Consider the following 21,237-nt stretch of genomic DNA (forward strand, 5'->3'; position numbering starts at 1 on the left):
AAGAGAATTTAAACTGCTTCTGAAGTCTTAAATGGGTGACATTTACACAGAGGTTACTGCATGGACTGTAGCTTCCTAGACTCAATCAGGCACAGGCTAAGTGTTATAGAATCTACGCTGTCTCAACTTGCAGGCATTTAGTAACACGGCTTTTCCACTTCATTAGTTCAGTCCCAACTCATTCCTGTAAGCTAACAGGGGAGAAAGTTTTACCTGACCACAAACATCTTTACCAAGTGACAGAGAAAATCTGCACAACTTTTTTTTTTTTTTTAAGAACAAGTTTCCAAAGGAATACAAGAAGATCTGTTTTACTGGTTCTCTCCCCATCCTCGCCCTCCTTTTGAGATGTAGATGCTAAATAACCAACTGAAGTTGGAGAAAGAAAAGAAGTTCAAAGAGTAGTGAGGTTGACTTTCAGCCCCGACACAGGCTCGGTGGTTGGTTTAAGCTGGCTGTCAAACAACATCAAAAAGAGTTACCCACACAAATCACTCTGGCATTACTTCTGTAATAGTAATGCCACTCTTTGGATTGCAATGCAGCAGGACTGCACTTACCTGGAGATGCTTTGGTGGGGGATGACCTCAGTTCCTTCTGCTCTCTTTGCACTGAAGTGCCTCTTCTGAGCAGAGAGAGCTCAGTTTGAGGGGTCCCCTTTCCTTTAGGAAATACTCTGCAGCCAGGGAAATGTGCTGCAGAAATCCTGGTCCTGCTTCTTCCTGGCAAATTTCACTGGAGTTATCCAAGCAAACCCCTCCCAGGGCCCACCCCCTCCAAGCTCAGACACACCAGCTAGTCTGATGGGTGATATCATGGGCTTTTGCTGTAATCTGAGAGCTGTGGCATTCCTTGAGCGCTGCACTGAAATGATTTGCAGCCAAGGAGGTGAACAGGGAATGTGAGCTGCTTTCCAGGAGGCCCCTAAAGAACAGACCATTCAGGATCATTTTACTGTGTATTATTATTATTGAATATCTATATGGCTGTAGTGCCCAGAGACTCCAATGGGGTTCAGGGTCCCGTTGTGCTGGGTGCTGTACAAACACATAGTAAGACATGGTCTTACAGCAAAGCATCCGTTATAATTACCTCCCTTTCTAGGGCTTTAGTCTTGCAGCATTCCTCCTCCAAGGCTGTTTTTTGTGTAGGTCTCATCTCACTTTAACCCGTTTGGTGTTATGTTCATCCCTATCTAGCACCTCCAGCTCTGTGCTGTTTTTCACAGCAAGGATACTCACAGACTATGTATCTCTCTCTCTCTCTCTCTCTCCTGGATCTGCATCATCACTTACTCCAGAAAGTCTGATGCCCTGGGGATTAGCCAGCTCTCGTTAAAGCTGTATTTCCCCTCTATCAAAAAACTGACCCCTGAAAGTACAGGAACACTAAAAAGATGGAATTCAGAGAGAACCTCAGCCATTGAATCCCAATACACCTGAGAGTTGGGGCACGGGGTGTTAAAATATACATTTCACCATTCGTGCTCTCTCTCTCTCTCTCTAATAGGCCAGCCTAACCAAGATCCCTGAGCCCTGGAGAGGTTTAAATTCAGTTCTCATTTGAACAGTTCTCAGTTGTAGCCTTTGAAGAATAATATTGGGTAGAGCTGGTCAAAAAATTGCAATGGAACAGTTTTCCATCAATGCAGTTTCATTGAAATCAAAACACTTTGTGGGAATGCGTTGATTTAATCTAAGTTTCTAATGGAAGGAAGTTAAAACATTTTCTGTCGATAATGTTAAAAAGTGTTTCATTTCAACTTTGTTTCAATTGATTTCATTTTGACTTGTATAATAGAACATTTTAATATTTTATATGGTACCCTTTCAACCTCATCTCAAACAAAAACTTTTGGAATTTGCATTCCATGGGAAATTTCACCATTATGCCTTCAGTTGGAACAAAAATTTTGATATTGCAGTATATCCCATGGAACAGAAATCCTGTTTTCTGACCAGCTCTGATACAGGGATTTTCAAAGGAGACTAGGGGTGTTTAAGAACCCAAATCCCACTGAAAGTCAATAGGCGCTGGATTACCGACTCCTCAGTCTAAATGGGTATAGGTAGGACTTGCAAAGGGTGACCTTCAGAAAAGAACTAGAAGTCGAGAACTAAGAGCCTGAGCAAACGACCCATTAAGTCTGTGGGAGACTTTCCAGATACTTCAGTAGCTTTGGATCAGACCCTAAAGTATTAAAAGACCTGCTGGCGATCCATTCCACCCCCACTCCACATGCACAGCCCCTGCCAGCCCAGGATTGCTCCTTCAGCACAGTCTTCACGGTTTGACCGCCCCCCGCCCCCCGGTTCTATATTCATTTCCAAATTCATTCACTTATTCTGAAAAGTTAAAACGCTTAACCAAACCTCTGATTACATTTCCAGCAGTCAGCCTATCAGTGTGAGAGAACAGACTCTTGCATCGGATTTCTGCTATTTCCCTGCTTCTTGTCAATTAGCAGAGCCCCGTTCATTTCTAAAACATCATTTATTTACACCAGATATGGCCATTATTCCTTTCACAGGGAATACCACCAGTGGCCTTGTGATCGCAACAATCAGTTGTCTGTTCCCGATTCATATTCGGGAGAAGTATTACTCAACTATCCATTCCAGCTGTTTGGGACTCAGGTCAACCTGTGAAGCACCATCAGTCTCTGATTAGGTCTCTTACCCTGGAGCAAGCATCTGAATGTTGTTTAGCACAATCATAAAGCAGAGTCAACATATTGCTCATTTCCACCACGAAGCTCTCTGTTGGAGTGATTTTAATATTAACTGCTGCCTCCTTAAAAGCAAAATTGTGTCCGCTTAGATCTTGATATAATGCCCATCACTACAGGCAGATTCCTTATCCACCAAAGAGATACAGCATGGATCACAATAAGGAAGTTTTCCCCATACCAATGGGGCAATGTGCCTCAAACTCACACCAGTAGGGGTAATAGCTGGATTCGGTCTCTGTGACCCATTCAATCCTTGGCCTCTCTATTAAATAAGCAACAAGGGAGGCAATTATTTAAATTGGGGACCATCATTTTGCTCTGTGTTGGTACAGGTCTAGCACAATGGAGCCCTGGTTTAGGGCTTTGGGTTCTGGGTGCTAATGCAATACCCAGCGCAACAAACAACAGTGCCAGTCACCTAGTTGGTAGTTTTATGACATGGACCCGACTGGAGTGTCAGCACCAATTCATTTCACACCCCGGATACCAGAGCAGCCCTCAGATGGTGGTAACTTGGTTATAGCTTGGGCCAGGAAGCCCTGTATTCTCATACAGCTGCACATATTCTATTTAAAAAAAAAAAAAAAGTGTTTCATAACGCTTTCCCCCCCACACACCCGGTGGGGGTTTCTTGCTCACACTTAATGTTGATGTTTAAGGAACTCCGTGGGCTAAGTGCAAAATTGGCTCAGCTGCGGTGAGACAGAACAGAGCTTTAAGGAATGAGCAGTACGAGCCACCAATCAGTACCAAACTACTACATAATTAGGAAGAATACAACCAGATTCCTAATAAACTGCACCAGCCACTCGTGGATGGAGACTTCTCCAAGCTGACCTTGTTCTTCTCAGTGCAATGGACATTTGTCTTCACCTTGGTCAGTACTTTGATCTCAACCACTCCTCTCCCATTCTCTTATTTCTCTTCCCAGCTAATTGCTGCTCTGTCCACCACTCATTCTAAATTCTATTACCATTATACCAAAACTTTACCGCTTCACCTGCAATCAAGCAGCAAATGTCGTTATGGACGCCTTATGCTGTTATCACATTAGATTTCAGCTAAGTAGGGGTGGGCCTGGTTAGCATTTGGATGGGAGACCTCTGATGAAACCCAAGGTTGATGATGCAGGAAGTGCTTTCTTTTTGAATAATCAGCACTGAACTGATCACCCGGCAGCATCATACGGGGTTATGTGCTGCATGAGGGAACATCTTTCATATGTAATTTGCACTTTATTAAAAAAAACCATAACACTTTAAAAGAAAAGTCTCCCCCTTCTTGGTGCAATGCAGAAGGTGAGCATGCAACGAGTTAAACCCACACCAACAACATAACCGAGTTAGAGTTAAACCTCTGGCCTGATAGGATAGAGTTAAGAAGAGTTTAAGGAGGAAAGTAAAACAGCATGAATCAAGGGCATGTCAGCAAGACAGCTGAATAGCTATGCTCCCGTGGACCCTTGATACTGCCAATTTCCACCTTGATCATTTTCTTCCCTTCAGCACTGGGAACTGGTAGTCAAGAAATGAAAGAACAGTGATGATATAACCAGCATTTCAGAGTCACCAGTGATTAGAGTGCCACCTCGTGGTCTAAAGCTCAATGTGGGGGCTCAGCTCACTAAGATGGGACCAGCGAAGCAAAAATGTGTCTCAACATAAGCTCCGAATGGCAAATCTACTTCATGCTGTCAGGAAACTGAAGCTAAATTGGTCAGAGAATGGAATGTGTGAGCGTCTGCCAGTTTAGGCACACAGAAATCTGACTGTCCACAGTAGGAATGTTTGCAGCATGCCCAAGTGCAAAAGAGGTCAGGGGAGGACATAGGAGACAAATGCCATGTAAGCATCCTGCCGAGGAAAGTTCTTGTCTTTTATCTAAAAGGAGTTGCTCAGCTAGAGCTCAGTACCACACCTACCGGCAACATGCTGAACGTGTGCTAACTTGCTGGGCGTTCCCCCTTTAATTTTTGTCTCTGGTTAAGGCCCAAGACTGAGACAACTCACAAACATGGAAGTCACTCTCTCACAAGTTTCAGAGTAGCAGCCGTGTTAGTCTGTATTCGCAAAAAGAAAAGGAGGACTTGTGGCACCTCAGAGACGAATCAATTTATATTGGTTTGTCTCTGAGGTGCCACAAGTACTCTCTCACAAAACGCAATCAATTGCAGGAAAGAAATGCTGTTCAGAATTTGTTTTCAACATAAACAGTCATCACAGAGAGAAGGCTGTTTAAAGGGACTAAACCAAGGTCCAGCAAAACTCTTTGGAACACTGGCTTTGCCAGCCCTATGGGCCATCGAAACCTATATCCTTTCTCCAAAGTGATCCCTACCTGCTGCTTCACAGAAAGGGGTAAGTTGCCTCCTAATGGATGTTTACAGAGTAACCTGTCCATAGGGGAAGTTTCTCCCTTAGCCCTATCACTTAGTAGTTGGCCTGTGTCCTGAAGCACAAGGATTAACATCCCTTATGTGCTTGTATCCCATCTAGGGCAACTGTTGCCTAAAGAAGTGGTTAGGTAAGTGAAGGTCAAACAAAATGAGAGTGAAACTTTGGGGTTGCTCTAAAGCAGATGTAGCAGTCTTTTATTCTAACCTACCACCACCGGGAAGGTTGGTCCACCACAACCCCTGGTAAATTGTTCCAATTGTTAATTACCCTGTCAATTACTGTTAAAAATGTGTGCCCTATTTCCTGAATTTGTCTCACTTCAACTTCCAGCCATTGGAACTTGTTATACCTTTGTCTGCTAAATCAAAGAGCTTATTAACCAAGTTTTGTTCCCCATGTAGGTACTTACACAACATGATCAAGTCGCCCCTTAATCTTCTCTTTGTTAAACTAAATAGATTGGGCTCCTTGCGTCTATCACTGCAGGGCAGGTTTTCTAATCCTTTAATCATTCTCATAGCTCTTCTCTGACTCCTCTCCAACTTAGCAACATCTTCCTTGAATTGTGGACACCAGAACTGGACACATTATTCCAGCAGTGATTGCACCAGTGCCAAATACAAAAGGTAAAATAACCCCCCTATTTCTACTCGTTATTCCCAAGGATTGCTTTTGCCTTTTGGCAACAGCAACACGCTGGGAGCTCGTGTTCAGCTGATTGTCCACCTTGACCCCCAAGTCTTTTTCAGAGTCACTGCTTCCGAGGATAGAGTCCCCCATCTTGTAAGTATGGCCTGCATTCTTTGTTCCTAGATGCATGACTTGACATTTGGAGATATTCAAACACATCTTGTTTGCTTGCACCCATTTTACCAGCAATCCAAATCGCTCTGTATCAATGACCCGTCCTCTTCATTATTTACCACTCCGTCAATCTATGTGCCATCTGCAAACCTTGGCAGTAACGTTTTTTTTGTTTTCTTCCAGGTCATTGATAAAAATGTCAAATAGCGTAGGGCCAAGAACCAATCCATGCAATAGTAGAGCATACACACTTGAAGCTCAGTTTTTTAAAGATGGGACAACTGCAAACACAAAACACAACTGCATGCACACCCTGTTACACAAAACTTACCATGTGGACAAGCAAATACCAGATTTGCATCAGCAGTCATGGTCTCTGCTTGCAGAAATTAGCTACACACCATTGGTTCTCTTATCTTGGATAGCCGGTCCCTTGATCATTCCTCTCCAAACTTCAATTCATTCTCAACACCAGGAGGGATGATTTAGTAGTCTAAACCTTGTGTTTTCATTATCTAGACTCCCTGGAGCCACAGGTTCAAATCTCACCTAGGTCACCTTGGCCCTTCATATTCACAAAGCAGATAAGCTGAGCTCTGTGAAGGTTACTTTGTGCACAGATTGCTTGGATGATACCTTAAGAACAGAAGGAGCTACCCGCTCTGTAGGAGCATTAAAGATGCCGTGACACTTTTCATGAGAGTTGGCCCTTACAGAGAATGCCAATATTATTTCAATTTGAGAACTATATCCCTGCTTTAGAATTCATAGCATGGTTTAAGGAAACTAGAGACAGGATGTCATTCTCTAATAAAATTGATTAAGCTTTTTTTTTTTTTTAATATAGAATCCTCTTACATTTTTATTGGTCCTTATTGTTAGAAGGAGCAATTCACCTCTGTGAGGCGAGCCACTAAAAGGTCTATGCACAAAGCAAATCCTATTTAAGACATGGTGATTTATTTCACCCCAATGCCAATAAAATTCAATAGGACTTTAACAGAAAAGGGTAGCGGTGGCTTTGAGCTGATTTCCCTGACCAAATTTTCCCTTCCACCCAATAGTGTGCAACATTACCCTCCACCCCAGAAGTGGCTGCATTTCATCAGTGCTGTCTGCAAACAGACATTGAGGCACTCTGGAATTAAAAACACTACCGAGGAGTATGGATCTTTTCTACACAGCAAGGGGAATGGTTTTCTAGTGGACTGTTTGTTCTTTCACAACCAACAACACTGACAATGCTGGAGCGTTCAGATACAACTCTTCCACCTAGCGTAGAAAGATCCCAGAGGATTAAAAGTTGTAGCTGCTGTGCAGAGTTTTTAATTAAAGCACAATTCTGATTCTCCAGCTGAGCAACAGAAAGAGTAAAACCAACCCCCAATCGAACTAGATAGGGTTGGTTTTATTTAATATATATATATATATAGTTATAAATGTCACCACAGTTAATTTTAGGGCCTCAATGGCCAAACACTTCATTTGTATTACAGCAGCTCTTAGAAAATGCAGCTGAGAGGCAAGCTCCATTGTGCTCGGCTCTGTACAAATACATCATAAGTGAAACTTCCCACTCTGAAGAACAGAATCTATGCAAAGTCTCTCTAGACAGGCAAGACAAAGAGTGGGAGGGGAAACTGAGGCACAAAGAGGCAAAGTGACTTGCCCAAGGTCACCCAGCAGCCCAGTAGCAAAGCCAGGAGTAGAACCCAGGGTTCCTAACTCACAGTCTAGTGTCCTATCCACCAGACAATGTTGCCTCCTACCCACCCCCTTAGCTTAAATCGTCTCTGACATTGAAAAAGGCAATATACTTGATTAACATGACAGCAAGAACAAAACCTGAATATACATCACATCGAAAGGCAGAATTCTGGGAACTTGCCTAATGCTGGCCACTGATATATTTCTGTATTGGGGACATCTCAGAAAGAACCAATTCGGACCCCAGATTACTAATCTTACATGAGACAGCTGCTCCTGGTCTGTCACAGACAGTGCTTCACTCGAATAAGGGAGAAGCCAGTTTAGGACAAAGTGGGTTTATACATCTTCCATGCCACAGATGTTAAAGGAAATAAGAGATCACTTAACACTGATCTTTCCCAACTGGAGTCTGAACTTCCTGTTTCTCCAGGTCAGGAAGGACTGAAGCATCAGAGACCAAAAGGCCAGGACCTTTTTTTATATACTCAGTCCCTAAGAGCAATTCATAGACCCGTGCCATCTTTGGAGGACTGACTCAGACAGTCAGCTGTTGAAAGCCAATCTTCCCAAGGAATCTCCTAATGAAAAGGCTTAATGCAACATCTTTCCTGAAAACCATTGACACCTGGTTGCTTTTGCCTGAACCATCTTTCAGAAGATAAAGAAGGGGTAGGGATGAGTTATGAAAACCAAAGTCTGCTCCCCAAAATGGAAGAACGGTGAGATTTTGTATGCGGGAGGAGTTTGCTGGAAATTCAGGCTCAGCCATCCAAGGCGCAGAGCATCCTCATCTCCTACTGAGGACCAAGGACAGGTGGCAGGATTTGGCCCTTTGGCTGCAACCAAGGCCCAGTCCTGCACGTGTTGTGCATTCAGAAAATCCCACCCATTCCCCGATTGCAGGACTGTACCCAGACCTCTTCGAAAAGGGGAACAACAAGCAAAAAGAGAGAGTCCATCTCACCTTGCAACATGGAGAACTTGAAACTGTTTCTGACATAGGATTGTCATTTCTCAACCAACATCATTCATCTGTAAAACAATAATTTGACAAATTAAGGTCACTAAATGTAACATGAGGTTTAGTGCAAAACTGGTGTCTCATCTAATATGGTGTAAAGCTCCCCAGGAGCTCCTAGTTTAGCTGGAAGCATTTCTTTTAGGAATGGAAGAATTTGGTTTGCAAAATCTTGAACCTGCTCCAAAAGAGTGATGATTTCTAGATTTAGGGAAGAAAACACTCATCATTTTTCAGGTTCTTCTTCAAAGTGGCGTGGGCAAAATACATGTCCTAGACTAGTGCTGTGCTGGAGAGCAAGGAATATCTTACGGTTATGGTACTGCATTCAGGAAATTTAGATTCAATTCCCAGCTCTGCCACAGACTGTCTATGTGCCTTTGTTTCCCATCTGTAAAATGGGGAAAATATTTCCTTTTGCACTGTCTGCCTGTCTTGTCTGTTTAGATCATGAGCTCTTCAAAGCAGGGACCCTCTTACTATGTTTTGTACAGCACCTTATGCAACGGCGGCTCTCATCTCAGTTGAGTCCCCTTGCTGCTACCCTTAATAATAATTTTGTTTTTTAAAGCCATGTTCTTCTTGTGATCCTAAGGGCCTGGAAGAATTACCTCCAAACAATACCCTTTATTGCTTGCATAGCACAGGCCTCTAGTGGTTAGAGAGAGATTTGTTTTAAAATTAAATTTCCACTGGAAAACAAAAGGCTAGATTTCAGGGAAATAAACATTTTTGAAGACCACAAAAGTTCTGCCAAACCATGAACTTTAGTTTAAAAAAATTAAATAAAAAAAAGTTTAAGAGTTGCACACAACTCCGAGTGCCACTGGGTCTTCCAATGGCAATATTTGTAATATTCCTCCAGACAGTGAAATTAATCAATTGCAGAAAGCAATCCGCTATAAACTAAAACCACATGCCATGGGAAATATGGCAATAAACATAATGCAGAGGGCGCACAAGCACCACTAATAAAAGCAAAACACAATAAAACTGTTGATATTCTGAAACAGATTTGAAGGCAATAGTTGCAAGGCTCCTAACCTCTTATCACTCCTGGAGTACCTTGGTATGTGTCTCAGCCCAGCCTGCCCCCGCCCTCCAAATTCCCTTGGTATGCTCAGAGAAAGAACTCTCCCATGGGCATTATGAAAACCCACTGTACGCTGATGAAAACAGGAACTCCTTTGAAAGGCACAGCCTCTGGAGTATCATGGCCTTTAATCAAGGAAATGAGCTCAGTGTAGGCATTAAAGGAGACTTTTTATTCTCACGCCTTCCAGAGACAAGGCAACACTGGTGGAAGAGAAATTTTCATACCATCGCTGATGTCAGAGAGGGGCCTACATGCTGGACACAGATTCAGCAGATGTATTTTTAAAAAACAACATGATATTAAGAGTATAATGTGGCTGTAGAGGAAATGAAAACCAACAATGCCATATAGTACTGTCAACCTTTAATGTTTAAAAAAAAAAATCACAAGTTAAGTTCCAAAAAATAATGAGATTGGCTTTTAAAATAAGATTTAAAATATAATACATTTTGAAGGTTTTTTGTTTCCTATCTGGTTTTTGAGTCTTTAGGGTCATGTTTTCAAGATTTTCTCTGCAGCCACAGAGGCTAGAAGTTTACTTTTTTTAAATGAAAGCTGAGACTCACACATGATCACGTGACTCCAGGAGCTGGGGCTTTAGGAAGAACACCTAATCTTGCAAGGCTCACCAGGACTGGCAACACTGGTAGTTGTCAATTGATAGGACCACAATAGGTATGACACTGTTAATACTCCTTATATATGGGAAATGTACCATCTGTTTAGGGCACAATGCTATAAGGCACTTAAGACCATCTGTACCCACAGAATCAGGCTCCTGGATTGTAAAATCTTCTGGACTGGGCCCTCTAGGTACTATTAGAATACAAAAAAAACCAAACAAAAAACAATTAGAAACTGGCTTCTGGAAAGTAAGCTTTGAGCCATACCGAACAATCACTTTGGCAATTAGGAAAATATGATAGAAGACTGGAAAGTCATTTGTTAGCAAACAGGCCCTGGGAGTGCTACGTGTTTTGTTTTTTAAAAAATTTGACGACTCTACAATCCCATTTTCCCTTGGGAATTTAGCACCCCTTCCATGGAGACCTTATAGTGGTGCAAAGAGACAAATTACCACTAGGTGGAAACAGTTCTCCTTATATCAATAATATCCTTTGGTATGTGGAGCTTTACATTTCAACACAACACACCGAAAATTAAACGTTGTCTTCCACCCACTGGGCCAAATTCAGTAGGAACTTAAACACTGACTAAAGCTGCTTTTGGGGGTTGATTGTCCTACCCCAGTGAGAATCAGAGGTCATTCCACTGTAGGCAATGCAATTACACCAGCATGAGAATTGATGAGGGAGGACAATCAGGCCCTTTGGGTGTAAATTGGTCAAAAATAGATGCAAGGGGCAAACTTGTGCAACCTGCACCTCGGTTTGCAAACTCAGTGTTTTATGGGTGCAATTTACAGCTGTAGACAGTTACATCAAGGTTAAATTTGAATGCAGGAGCATTGGGGATAATGCAGCATGAACTAAAGTGATGGTGGCTGATTTTTCTTACACTTCCTGTCTGTTTCTTGTTCTGCCACAACCTCTCTTTGCTCCCCTCAGTGTGTACGTTGCTCAATTAGTGTGACATCTACAGGAGGCCAAACTGGTGTTAGTTACATTGCCTTGCTACTTACACCCAATGTGTAACTTACAGCACTGCTTATGTCTCTGCTGAATTTGGCTCAGAAACAACAACAGGCTCTATTCCAGTCTGCATGGGTAATGCCATCACCATGGGATGAGCATAAATGTAGGAGTTCTGGGACACACAAATTCTCCCCTCACCCCAAAAAAGTTATGGAAACCCGCGTGCTGAGGAATTTGGTGTGGATTCATTGTGACAAGCACAGATCGTACCTAAACTAGGAGAGTCTCCGCTAATTGTGCTCTTATGCAAGAGGCTGAACTTGTAACAACTAGTTCAAGGCCTGTTAAAGGATTGAAAGATGCTCCTTGCAGATGGCATCAGCAGATTGTAGGGAGCTCGTGCTGCTGTGAAAATGGGCTGAGGGATAAAGGTGGGAAACAAAGGTGTAGGGGAGCATTGTGGGGAAACGGGCTTTTGGACCAGTCCTGCCAAATGCTGAGCATCCTCAAATCCTATTGAAGTCGGGGGGGGGGGGGGGGGGGGGGGGGGGGGGGGGGGGGGGGGGGGGGGGGGGGGGGGGGGGGAGGAGGGGAGCAAAGGGGGAGCTGAGCAGCCTTAATTTGCATTGAGCTCACCAGGGCTGCCTACACCTGCCTCCTCTGCCCCTCAAAATTTCCTACCGGGGCTCATACCAGCTCAGCTCCACTGGTGGGAGTGCTAATGTAGGCAAAGTATCAAGGGTTGTGTGAATTTATTACCACGTCACCTAGACTTGCTCTGAGCAAACTTAGATGACACAATGGTAAAAATGCCTTGACACCATGTTTACATTAATATTCCCACCGGCAGAGCTGTATCAGTGTTAGCAACCGCAGAGAACTCTGGAGAAGAAACAGCTCCTGTAGACAAGGCCAGTGAATGGAGGGTGTTCAGCCCCTCATAGGGTCAGGCCCCTAGAAAGATGGAATTTATTTTCTGCAGGCTCAGATCATCCTCCACCTTGCAGGCTAAATCTAGCAGGGAATTGGGGGCCAACAGGTGCAGTCCACCCCACAGAGCACTCAGAGCTTTCGAGATCCCTAACAAACATCCATCTGGACTGCCTGTCATATTAAGATTCTTGGTAGTTTGGAGGAAATAGTCTGTTTTTCTATGGCACTTAGTACAATGGGGTCATGGCCCACAGCAAGATGCTACACCAATACAAACAACAAACACGAAAGGTAAAATCCGAACGGTAAGCGAGTGAAGAACAAGAGCAGATAACCTTCAGAGATACCCAAGACTGACATCCATTTGATCCTTCAACACTGATCAACTCCTGCGTTTTCTCCCCGTCGCCAGTTTGTCTTTTTCACTCAGCATTTATCTTGGCCAGCTAGGGGCTGACCAAGACGCTACATCGGAATAGCAGCAACAAGCATGGACGTGTCCAAATCTGGATAAAGCATCTTCTCAACATGTGCAAACCCTCTGGGGATCCCAAACCTTGGGATGGTTCTTCAAAGCTGAATGAGAGCCTCTCTGAGGATAACCTGTCCACAGACGCACTCCTTGTTTTGAGAAGAGCATGTGTGCATTTGGCGTTCGGGGCGGGGGGAACAAACAAAAACGGGAGCCAAACCACTTTATAGGATGCAAATTGTTTTTAAAAAGTTCTATGTATGATACTTATCTGACCTCTATCACCCTAGTACCTGAGGATCTCACAAGCTGTAATGTATTTATACTGACAAGACCCCAAAGGGGTAGGGCAGTGTTACTATCCCCATTTTACAGATGGGGAATTGAGGCAAAGAGGCGAAGTGACTTGCCCAAAGTTACACAAGAAATCTATGGTGGGTGAGAGAAGTGAACTTGGGTCTCCAAAGTCCTAGGCTATTGCCCTAACAACTGGACCATCCTTCCCCTCAAGGCTGTCACTCTGTTCACAAGACTTTCCAAAATGCTCAGCACCCACACTTGGGTCCAAATATTCAGAAGATTTTAGCTCACATTTAAGCACTTAAATAAACGGACACATTTTCAAAAGGGCTCAGCACCTCGAGTGCATGGCTCTTCTGAAAATCGGGTCATAGGTATCACAGTGGGAGTGGCTGAGCTGGGTGTAATCGATCCTTACTCTTTCAGGTAATGGAAATTCTGTTAACACTACTGCAGCCGATGGCTAAATATTCCAACTCTCTTCGCAACAGCCAAAGAACAGGGAGGTAGAATGACACTGAACTGCCCTGGTTTCACCACATCCACAGTAAGACAGTTTTGAAATTAGGTGGAAGATGATTCACTTTTAACATGTCAGTAATTGCCAATTTCTCCCTCCACTCCAAGAGTATTAATAATGGAACTTTGTGTTTCACTAATTGGTTGACTTATTTGTAATGGAAAGAAAATGGGGCGGGGGGTTGGGTGGCTAAATTTGGAATGCCCGAAAGGGGCCTGGTTTGTAGAGAAGTGCCCTGAAAATCAGGGCTTTCAAGGTGTCTTACCTTGGTCACCTAAAACTCAGAACACCCCACATCATGAGTCACTTCTGAAAATTTAAGCCAATGTCCGTGCCCTCAGCAACTTACAGATGCCACCAGGGGCTGGGGTGGGGAATGTTGCATTGACTGGGACAACTATGTGGGAAAGCATCTGTTGCTCTCCAAATTGAGGGAGGGGATCAGAAAAACAAAGCTCTGAAGAACAGGGGCAGAATACCGCTGGGCACCCAAGACTGTTCCCTTGTGGGAGGAATATAGCAAGTCACTGCTGGGTACACGCCAGCCTTTACTGAGCTTCATGCATTATTTACTAGCAACAATGGTAGGAACAATGAAGCAAGAAAGAACAGGGTGCCCCAGATCAAGTTTATCTTCAAGCTGGTTAAAGCTATTGTCCGTCCCCTTCACTAAGTGCTGGAGAACCCTGCATAATTAGGAAGGCTCTTTTGTTTCCACGTTCTGAAGGCCCCAACCCTTCAATCTGGGTAAAATGAATGGTGTTGTTTTAAAAGCTGAACGTTTCCCTGCTCCACAGGTATGTTTCAAATGGGATCCACCTTTGTCTTCCAACCACTTCGCCCATTAAGGAGACATATTTAAGAAAACGGCTGCACCTTTTGTTTGCTTTGCACATGTTTCTCCAACACAGGAGCAAAAAGAAGAGATGAGCGATACATTTAAGTGGCCATGAAGCTAAAGGCTTAGGTGTCACTCACCTGCCCAGCCAGGTCACCGGCAAAGGTCAAAGAGCAATGCCCTAGCCTCTTCTTTACGTTCTTCCCACATGCCTTACCAACCTTAATGGGCCTGGGGAAAGGAAAGGGTGAATGGGGGAGGTAGGAAAAAGAAAGCAAACCTTGTTACCGTATAAACACACACAAACAGATCAACACTGCCTTTGTCCCCACACGGTCTGATCACAGGGTTAGGACTAAAGTGAAAACTGACATAGCTAAGTTTCTTAAAGGTGTTGCATTTCACTCAGGTATTGTTGCTCAGGGCTAGTCTCGAGGTAGCAATACAGATTTTTCAGGGCACTGGGGGAAGGGAGAGATTAGCATGTTTTCCTTTTTCTTTTGATTGCCTGACCTTTTGAATCTACACAATCTGCAAAAACAAGTTGCTTTTGTCCTCCTCTCTTGGGTTGGGTCACAACAATTACTTATAGCCGAAAAAAAGAGAACTAGTAAAGGATGATGATCCAGTTTATACTGATAAAAGTATTAGAACAGGATCACATGGCCAGATTTTCAAAGTTGCTCAGGACTGGATTTGCCAGTGCTCAGCTCCCCATTTAGGCACTTGAATAGGAGCCAGAGTGCTCAGGACTCAGCTGCTCCCATTGAGATTTACAGCCAGATTTTCAAGAACCCCAAGCTCTTTTGTAAACCTGCTCACATATTTTGGGGCTTAGCTGAGCTGTTCTGCAGTTCTGGCCCCCACTGGGAGCGATGATAAGCAGTTTTGGCAATCTGGGCCCATGTCCCAAAATCTTTTTGGGGAGGTCATTTATAACAGTTAAAGAAAGCCACCCATCTGCCGCCTACGCTGTACAAAGAACATGCAATGAGTTCACGTGAAGTGATTAGAAAGAGGGACTTGCGGGACTGGCTTGTGCTAAACTGAATGCTGCTAAATTATAGAAAAGATACAAAAAGAATGGTCTCACCAATGTCACACTCACACTTACAAATATTAATATAAAAAGGGGAATTAATGCACTTCAGGGATTTTGCACAGTAAATGCTAAAAATTGCAAAGAAAAACCATGGCCCTAGCAAGATCCTCACTGACCATTACCTTTTAGTCACCTGGCTTTTTACTCTGCACCCATTTCTCCATCCTTGCACAGTCAGAACTGCAGGAGACTCGGCACAGGTACGAAGACGCACCAGCACAGATCCCGTTGAAGGACTGAGGCCTTTGCCTGGGTTTTGGCTGTTTAAGCCAATCCTGCAGTGAGCTCCATACAGACATCCCCCTGTGCTGCAGAGAGACCCTTGGTTTCTCGGGGCCACAACTGGAGAACTCACTTTGGGGTTGGGTCCTTAGGAATTGTGTACATGGGGAAATTGACTGGAATAGTTATTCTGCAACAGCTCCCCACCTGGATGTTCTTCTTTTGGAACTCGACAGGTGGAGTTATTCCAGAATAGCTCTTGCGCTTTAGATTCACACCCTGCCTTATTCTGGAGTAATTTCCCCACGCAGATAGGCCCTTAGATTGTCTGGTCTTTGGAGGTAGAGGCTGTATGGACAGCACCCACCCTGCACACAAATTAAACAAATATCCTCACGTTTCCCCACAGAACTAGGCATGGACTCTACGCTGTTTATCTTTAAAAAGTCCCCAAAGAACTAAGCTTGCTTGTGTAAGCATCCCAGCTCCACGCCTCTCAAAAGCAATATAAGTCAGAGGCCTCAAATCTGTGTATAATTCTCTTTCCAAATAAACAGGCTGAAGGAGATACCTAACATTTTTACTGCAGAGCCCAGGAAACTGCAGGATTCCCTTCCCTCTGCCCCTGCTCGCTCATTATTCTTCATGGAAAAGCTCATGCACAACTTCTGTTTCTAGGCTGCTGGGAAATCAGATAAGTTTGATGTTGGGCTCTAGATTTTCTTCTGTACTGTGCACCCCACTGCAAACAAAACAAAAAAAACCCACAACACCATTAGCTACCCTGTACACAGCATTACACTGGTGTTCCACTCCTCGTGGAACTCTAGGAGGCAGTGTCAGCACACAGGGCAGATCCGATCGCTCCACAGCGGAAAAAAACAAACAAACAAAAAAAGCAGCAACTGAAGTCTCCCTCAGCAGGACTCCTTCCTAAAGGGCTTATTCTTGAGACCTGGAGTATTTCAGACCAACCACAAAGCACAAAGATCCTGAGCTTGGGATACAGCCTCCTGTGGCCCTCAATATGGGGCTCCCTTCTCAAGCAGTCCTTCTCCTTACTAAAACTGCAGTCCTCTGATTGGACCGTCAGCCCCAGCCCTGCTTCTTCACTGTATTTTGTGCAGCTGCGTGAGGTCTGTGCAAAGGGGTTAACTCCCTGCTTGCTGAAAAGTAGGCGGCCTTTTGGTGCCCACAAAACCACCATTGCATGGAGTTCAATCTACTCCTGGTTCGCTTCGAGTCTCCTGCTCCTAAATTTATCACTGTGAATGTCTTGATGTATTGCTAAGCTTTCTGATTTAAAGCACTAGACCCCCTCCCCCCCAAGTTCTTTTAAGTATAACTAGATTTTATTAATGAAGCACTAAGGATATTTAAACCATAACATAGCAGAAGCCTGCCCAAGAGAGCAGGAGTCTAGGAGCAAATTGGAGGAATCTATAGTTTATTGATCCTTGAAATACACCTTCCTATCCCCGTTTATGGATATGTTAGTGACTGTCTAAGACTGGTGCTACATTGCAAACCGATCCCTCTTGTGTATTGACAGCACACAGAGGGACAGGTGAGTACCTAACAAGCTTCCTTTTAGCCCTGCAGGATTCCTGAATCAGGTAGGATGCCGGTCTGATTTTCAAAGGTGCCAAGCACATCCATTTCCCCTGGAGTTCAACACAATTTGTAGCAGCTCAGTGCTTGCTCATCTTAATCAAGCCTCAACAGCTGAATCCAGGGAGCTTTTGGATGCGAAATAAGCTCTTAAGCACAATACAATTTACATTAATGAGGAAGTTTGTCTAAGATTTTAGCCCAGAGGCCTGATTGATCTTCAGGGTTTCGCCATGTGCTCTTTAAATTTTCAATTAACCCCAGCTCGGCAGCTTTTATTGAAACCAATCCTTTTAGGGGCTGTGCTTCCACTGTGGGGGTAAGGAACAATCATTTGCTATGTCATCCTTACTTTCCTTTCCCACAAGATCCAGGAGACCGGAACCACTGGCATCTCAGAGTCACTACACCGCTGGCACCTTTGGGGACAAGACTCAAGGGGAGAAAGGCAGGTCCACCCATTCTGGGTGCCAGAGACTCACCCTCACCAGCTGAAATTCCCTTGACTTTTTAAATTTTTTTTTTTTTAAAATTACTGCCACTGGCTTTCATCTTTCTGATCCCTGGTTGAAGCCTTTGCCTTTCCCCCTCCTTTAATTTGCTATACCCGACCCCTACCCTTCATTCATTTTCATCTCCCTGTTCCTCCCACCTTCCCTATTCATCCCATCAGTTCCACACAAGACCCCTGCCCCCCAGCAGTTTTTGAAAACGATCTGGAATGGTCAAATTCAACACACTGCTTTCCTCTATAGCCTTATGAGCTATTCACCATTTCCTTTATCCTACCCCCATCCGTCCCTCTAGGGTTCATTATCCACAACTGGTGTAACTTGTTGGGACAGCACCCAGAACAATACAGGCCTGATCCCCCATTGGGGCCTGTGGGCATTACCATGACACCAGTCAAGGTGCTAAAATAGCACAACCAATTCTTGTCACAGCTTGAACTACTGAATCACTCTTTTGAAGCTGACACACAACGCATTCTAGTGCGGGCGTTCTTAACCTTTTTCTTTTTGAGCCCCCCCCCCCGCCGCATGCTATGCAAACTCCACAGCCCCTCTGTGCCACAACGGTTTTTCTGCCTATAAAAGCCAGGGCCAAGGTTAGGGGGCAGCAAGCAGGGCAGTTGCTCCGAGCCCCACGCCACAGAGGGCCCTGTGAAGCTAAGTTACTCAAGCTTTGGCTTCAGCCCCGGCTGGCAGAGCTTAGAGCCCCAGGCAATGGGGCTTCAGCTTTCTACCCGGGGCTCCAGCAAGTTGAATGTCAGCCCTGCTTGGTAAAACCCCTGAAACCCGCTTGTGGCCCCCCCTGGGGACCCTGGACCCCTGCCTGGGAACCACTGTTCTACTGCAGAGTCCATAAACTCATGTTCCATTCCCTGCTCCCCTGATGATGAATTGTGGGACCTTGGGAAAGCTGTTTATCGCTTATTTTCAAAGCTTATGGAGCTTTAGGGCACCACCCGTCTTTGAAGGGGAGAGAGAGAGAGAGTGAGTGAGTGTAAAAAGCATCTAGTGGAACAGGACCTCAATCCCACTGGAGAATTATTTGTCAAAGTAAGCGTTGGGGATAAAAACCCGATTGTTAAATCCTCACAAAGAGCACCGTTTAAAGGGAAACATACTTAGACCCTGAAACTCTCCCTTCCAACTTTTTGTTGTTTTTAGAAGTGAAAGTCACCCTTTGAGTTTCATATTTTTGCATGCTGAGTTTGAGACACTCCATATCTTTCAGTAAATGATCCTTGGCATCCCCCATGCCAGTCAGACTGTGCATGGCCACTGTGCAAACTTCCTGCCCACTTCACCACTAACCTCAACCCACATCCGGAGGGAGCCCTTTACCTAAGCATGCTTGTGTGTTCACTCGGTTCTCAGCATCTCGGCAGGAAGTACAAGCTCTGACAATCATTTGGGTAATTGTCCTGATAACAATTATCAGGTCAATGAGGGCAACAAGTTTGTACCAGCATTCCAGACATCAGAAACAAGTGATTAAGCCACTTGCTGCTGTGGAAGTATATCATCCTACGTATTCATTTAGCTAGCAATCAGAAAATTACCACAATTCCAAGCACATTTCTTCTTCAGGTGGTGAAATGCCCAGTTTTATGTGATGTGCTACTCCATTTTTTAAAAGCTATTTGTTCTTACTCACCAAAGGTTCAGTTTAAGCCTTCATTACAATTCCATTTCTAAGTGGCAATCATCCAAACTAACCTTTCCAGCAATCAAAATAAAGCTATATCTGTACAATCATAGGCATGGCTACAGCATAACCCTCTGCAACCGATATTGGTAAAACCAGACTTGCATGTTAAAGCATGGATTTTAAAGTAAAATCAGGGTCACACTGACAAGTCTAGCACAAAACCCCAGGAACAGAATGGTCCAAGCTTTCTTAATCTGTGCTTGGGCCTGTCTCCGGCAGGAATTTGTGAGGAATTGCAAACCATGAGTCAAATTAATAGACTGAGGACAGAAGAGACCATTACAATCGTCTAGTCTGACCATCTCCAAACACAGGCCCATCAAGCCCATATCTTGTGGTTGAACAAGAGTACATCTTTTAGAAAGACAGGCAACTTCTGCCTCTGTGTGGGCACTTGAATTACCTGGAACCCTCCTACACCCTGATGCTATACAGCAGGAGGCTTAATTTGGCCCGAGAGGAATATACAGGATGGTCATCAAGCTAAGATCTGGGCTAGGACTCAGGAAATATGGGTTCTAGTCTCTGCTCCAGACCACAGGTAAGTCATTAGTCTCGGTGTTTCAGATTTCCATCTGTGAAATGGGGATAATTCCTCCCTGCCTCACGGGGGTTGTGATAATAAAAAATTAATAAATATGAAGTGCTCAGTCAGATACCGTGTCAGTGCTACGTAGATTATCTACAATATACAAAAAGTCACAATTCCTTGAGCTGGAGATACGAGAAAGTTTGTTTTTGTGAATATAAGTGCCTGGAGGATTTTTGCAGGAGAATTTAGCCTAACTTCTCCTTAAATCACTCCCCCATCTCCTTTCAACTCCTTGGAAGTTGTACAGCTAGAAGACTGTTTTTAAACCTGGAAACAAAGGTTAAAATGCTACTGGCAAGCTGCGTTTTTTACATTTAAAGCAAACCTGTTCTTGAAATTGTATTCGCTTTAGAAGGTAAGATCTCCTCAACACTTACAGTGATTGGTTCTAAAACTTGAGTCCCAATTCCAGAAGTGTTCTCCCACTGGAGAAAGCATAACTACACTTGTAAAAGTTTACAGGCTCAGGCCCATAACATACAGAAACAGCCAGTCCTCCCACTCATTGCAACCATTTTCCTTTTCCAAAGTAGCAGCGTGCTTTAGGTCAGCACACACTAAGTAGCTCTGAAAATTTAGAAGAATATTCAGATAGCATCAGGTCAGCATGGTCTTTGGTAAGCCCTTTGCTGCAGTTCTGATCTATGTTCTAAAAACTGATTGAAACATTATGCTTACTATGCCTGCCAAGCGGCTGCTTTTCTGGAGTAACCAGTGTTTTAAATGCGGCACACGCTGTAGCAGTCAGCTACATAGTGATGTCCTAGTCAGACCTGCAGTGTAAAATACTTTGCATCTCTTCAGCTCTAACTTATGGGGAGCTTTAAGAGCTCAACCGACATTAATTATGCCACACAACAGGCCTCTGAGGAAAGATATTTGATATACTTGGAAATTTCTATCATACAGCAAGCCGTGTTTACAAGATTGAACAATGGCCCTGATACAGGCACAAGACAGATCCATCCCCAATATCTTTTCCTGCTCACTGATTGGGGAATCTCTTCATCCACCAATGAAGTGCAGCAACTTCTGGGATGGAGCTTAACTCCCTCGAACTGCATATCCGATCACGCTACA

At 44.1% G+C, this 21,237-nt stretch overlaps 1 protein-coding gene across 6 annotated transcripts in view; it reads right to left on the reverse strand.

Annotated features, from left to right (window-relative positions):
- The window catches only part of LOXL2 (lysyl oxidase like 2), a 103,761-nt gene extending 87,385 nt beyond the window's left edge, over positions 1-16,376 (reverse strand). For 3 of the 6 annotated variants that reach the window (XM_027830484.3, XM_043536255.1, XM_043536258.1), the window contains exons 1-2: positions 14,554-16,376; positions 8,606-8,673 (exon numbers count right to left, since the gene is read on the reverse strand). The gene's annotated coding sequence lies outside the window, so the exon portion shown is untranslated. Of the gene's footprint in view, positions 1-560; positions 877-3,149; positions 3,298-8,605; positions 8,674-14,553 lie in introns of those variants that run through there. The other 3 variants (XM_043536257.1, XM_043536256.1, XM_007068330.4) reach the window with 2 other exon arrangements.
- Between the last annotated feature and the right edge of the window lie 4,861 nt (positions 16,377-21,237).

Source organism: Chelonia mydas, chromosome 26, assembly GCF_015237465.2.
Source record: "Chelonia mydas isolate rCheMyd1 chromosome 26, rCheMyd1.pri.v2, whole genome shotgun sequence".
Taxonomy (NCBI): domain Eukaryota; kingdom Metazoa; phylum Chordata; order Testudines; family Cheloniidae; genus Chelonia; species Chelonia mydas.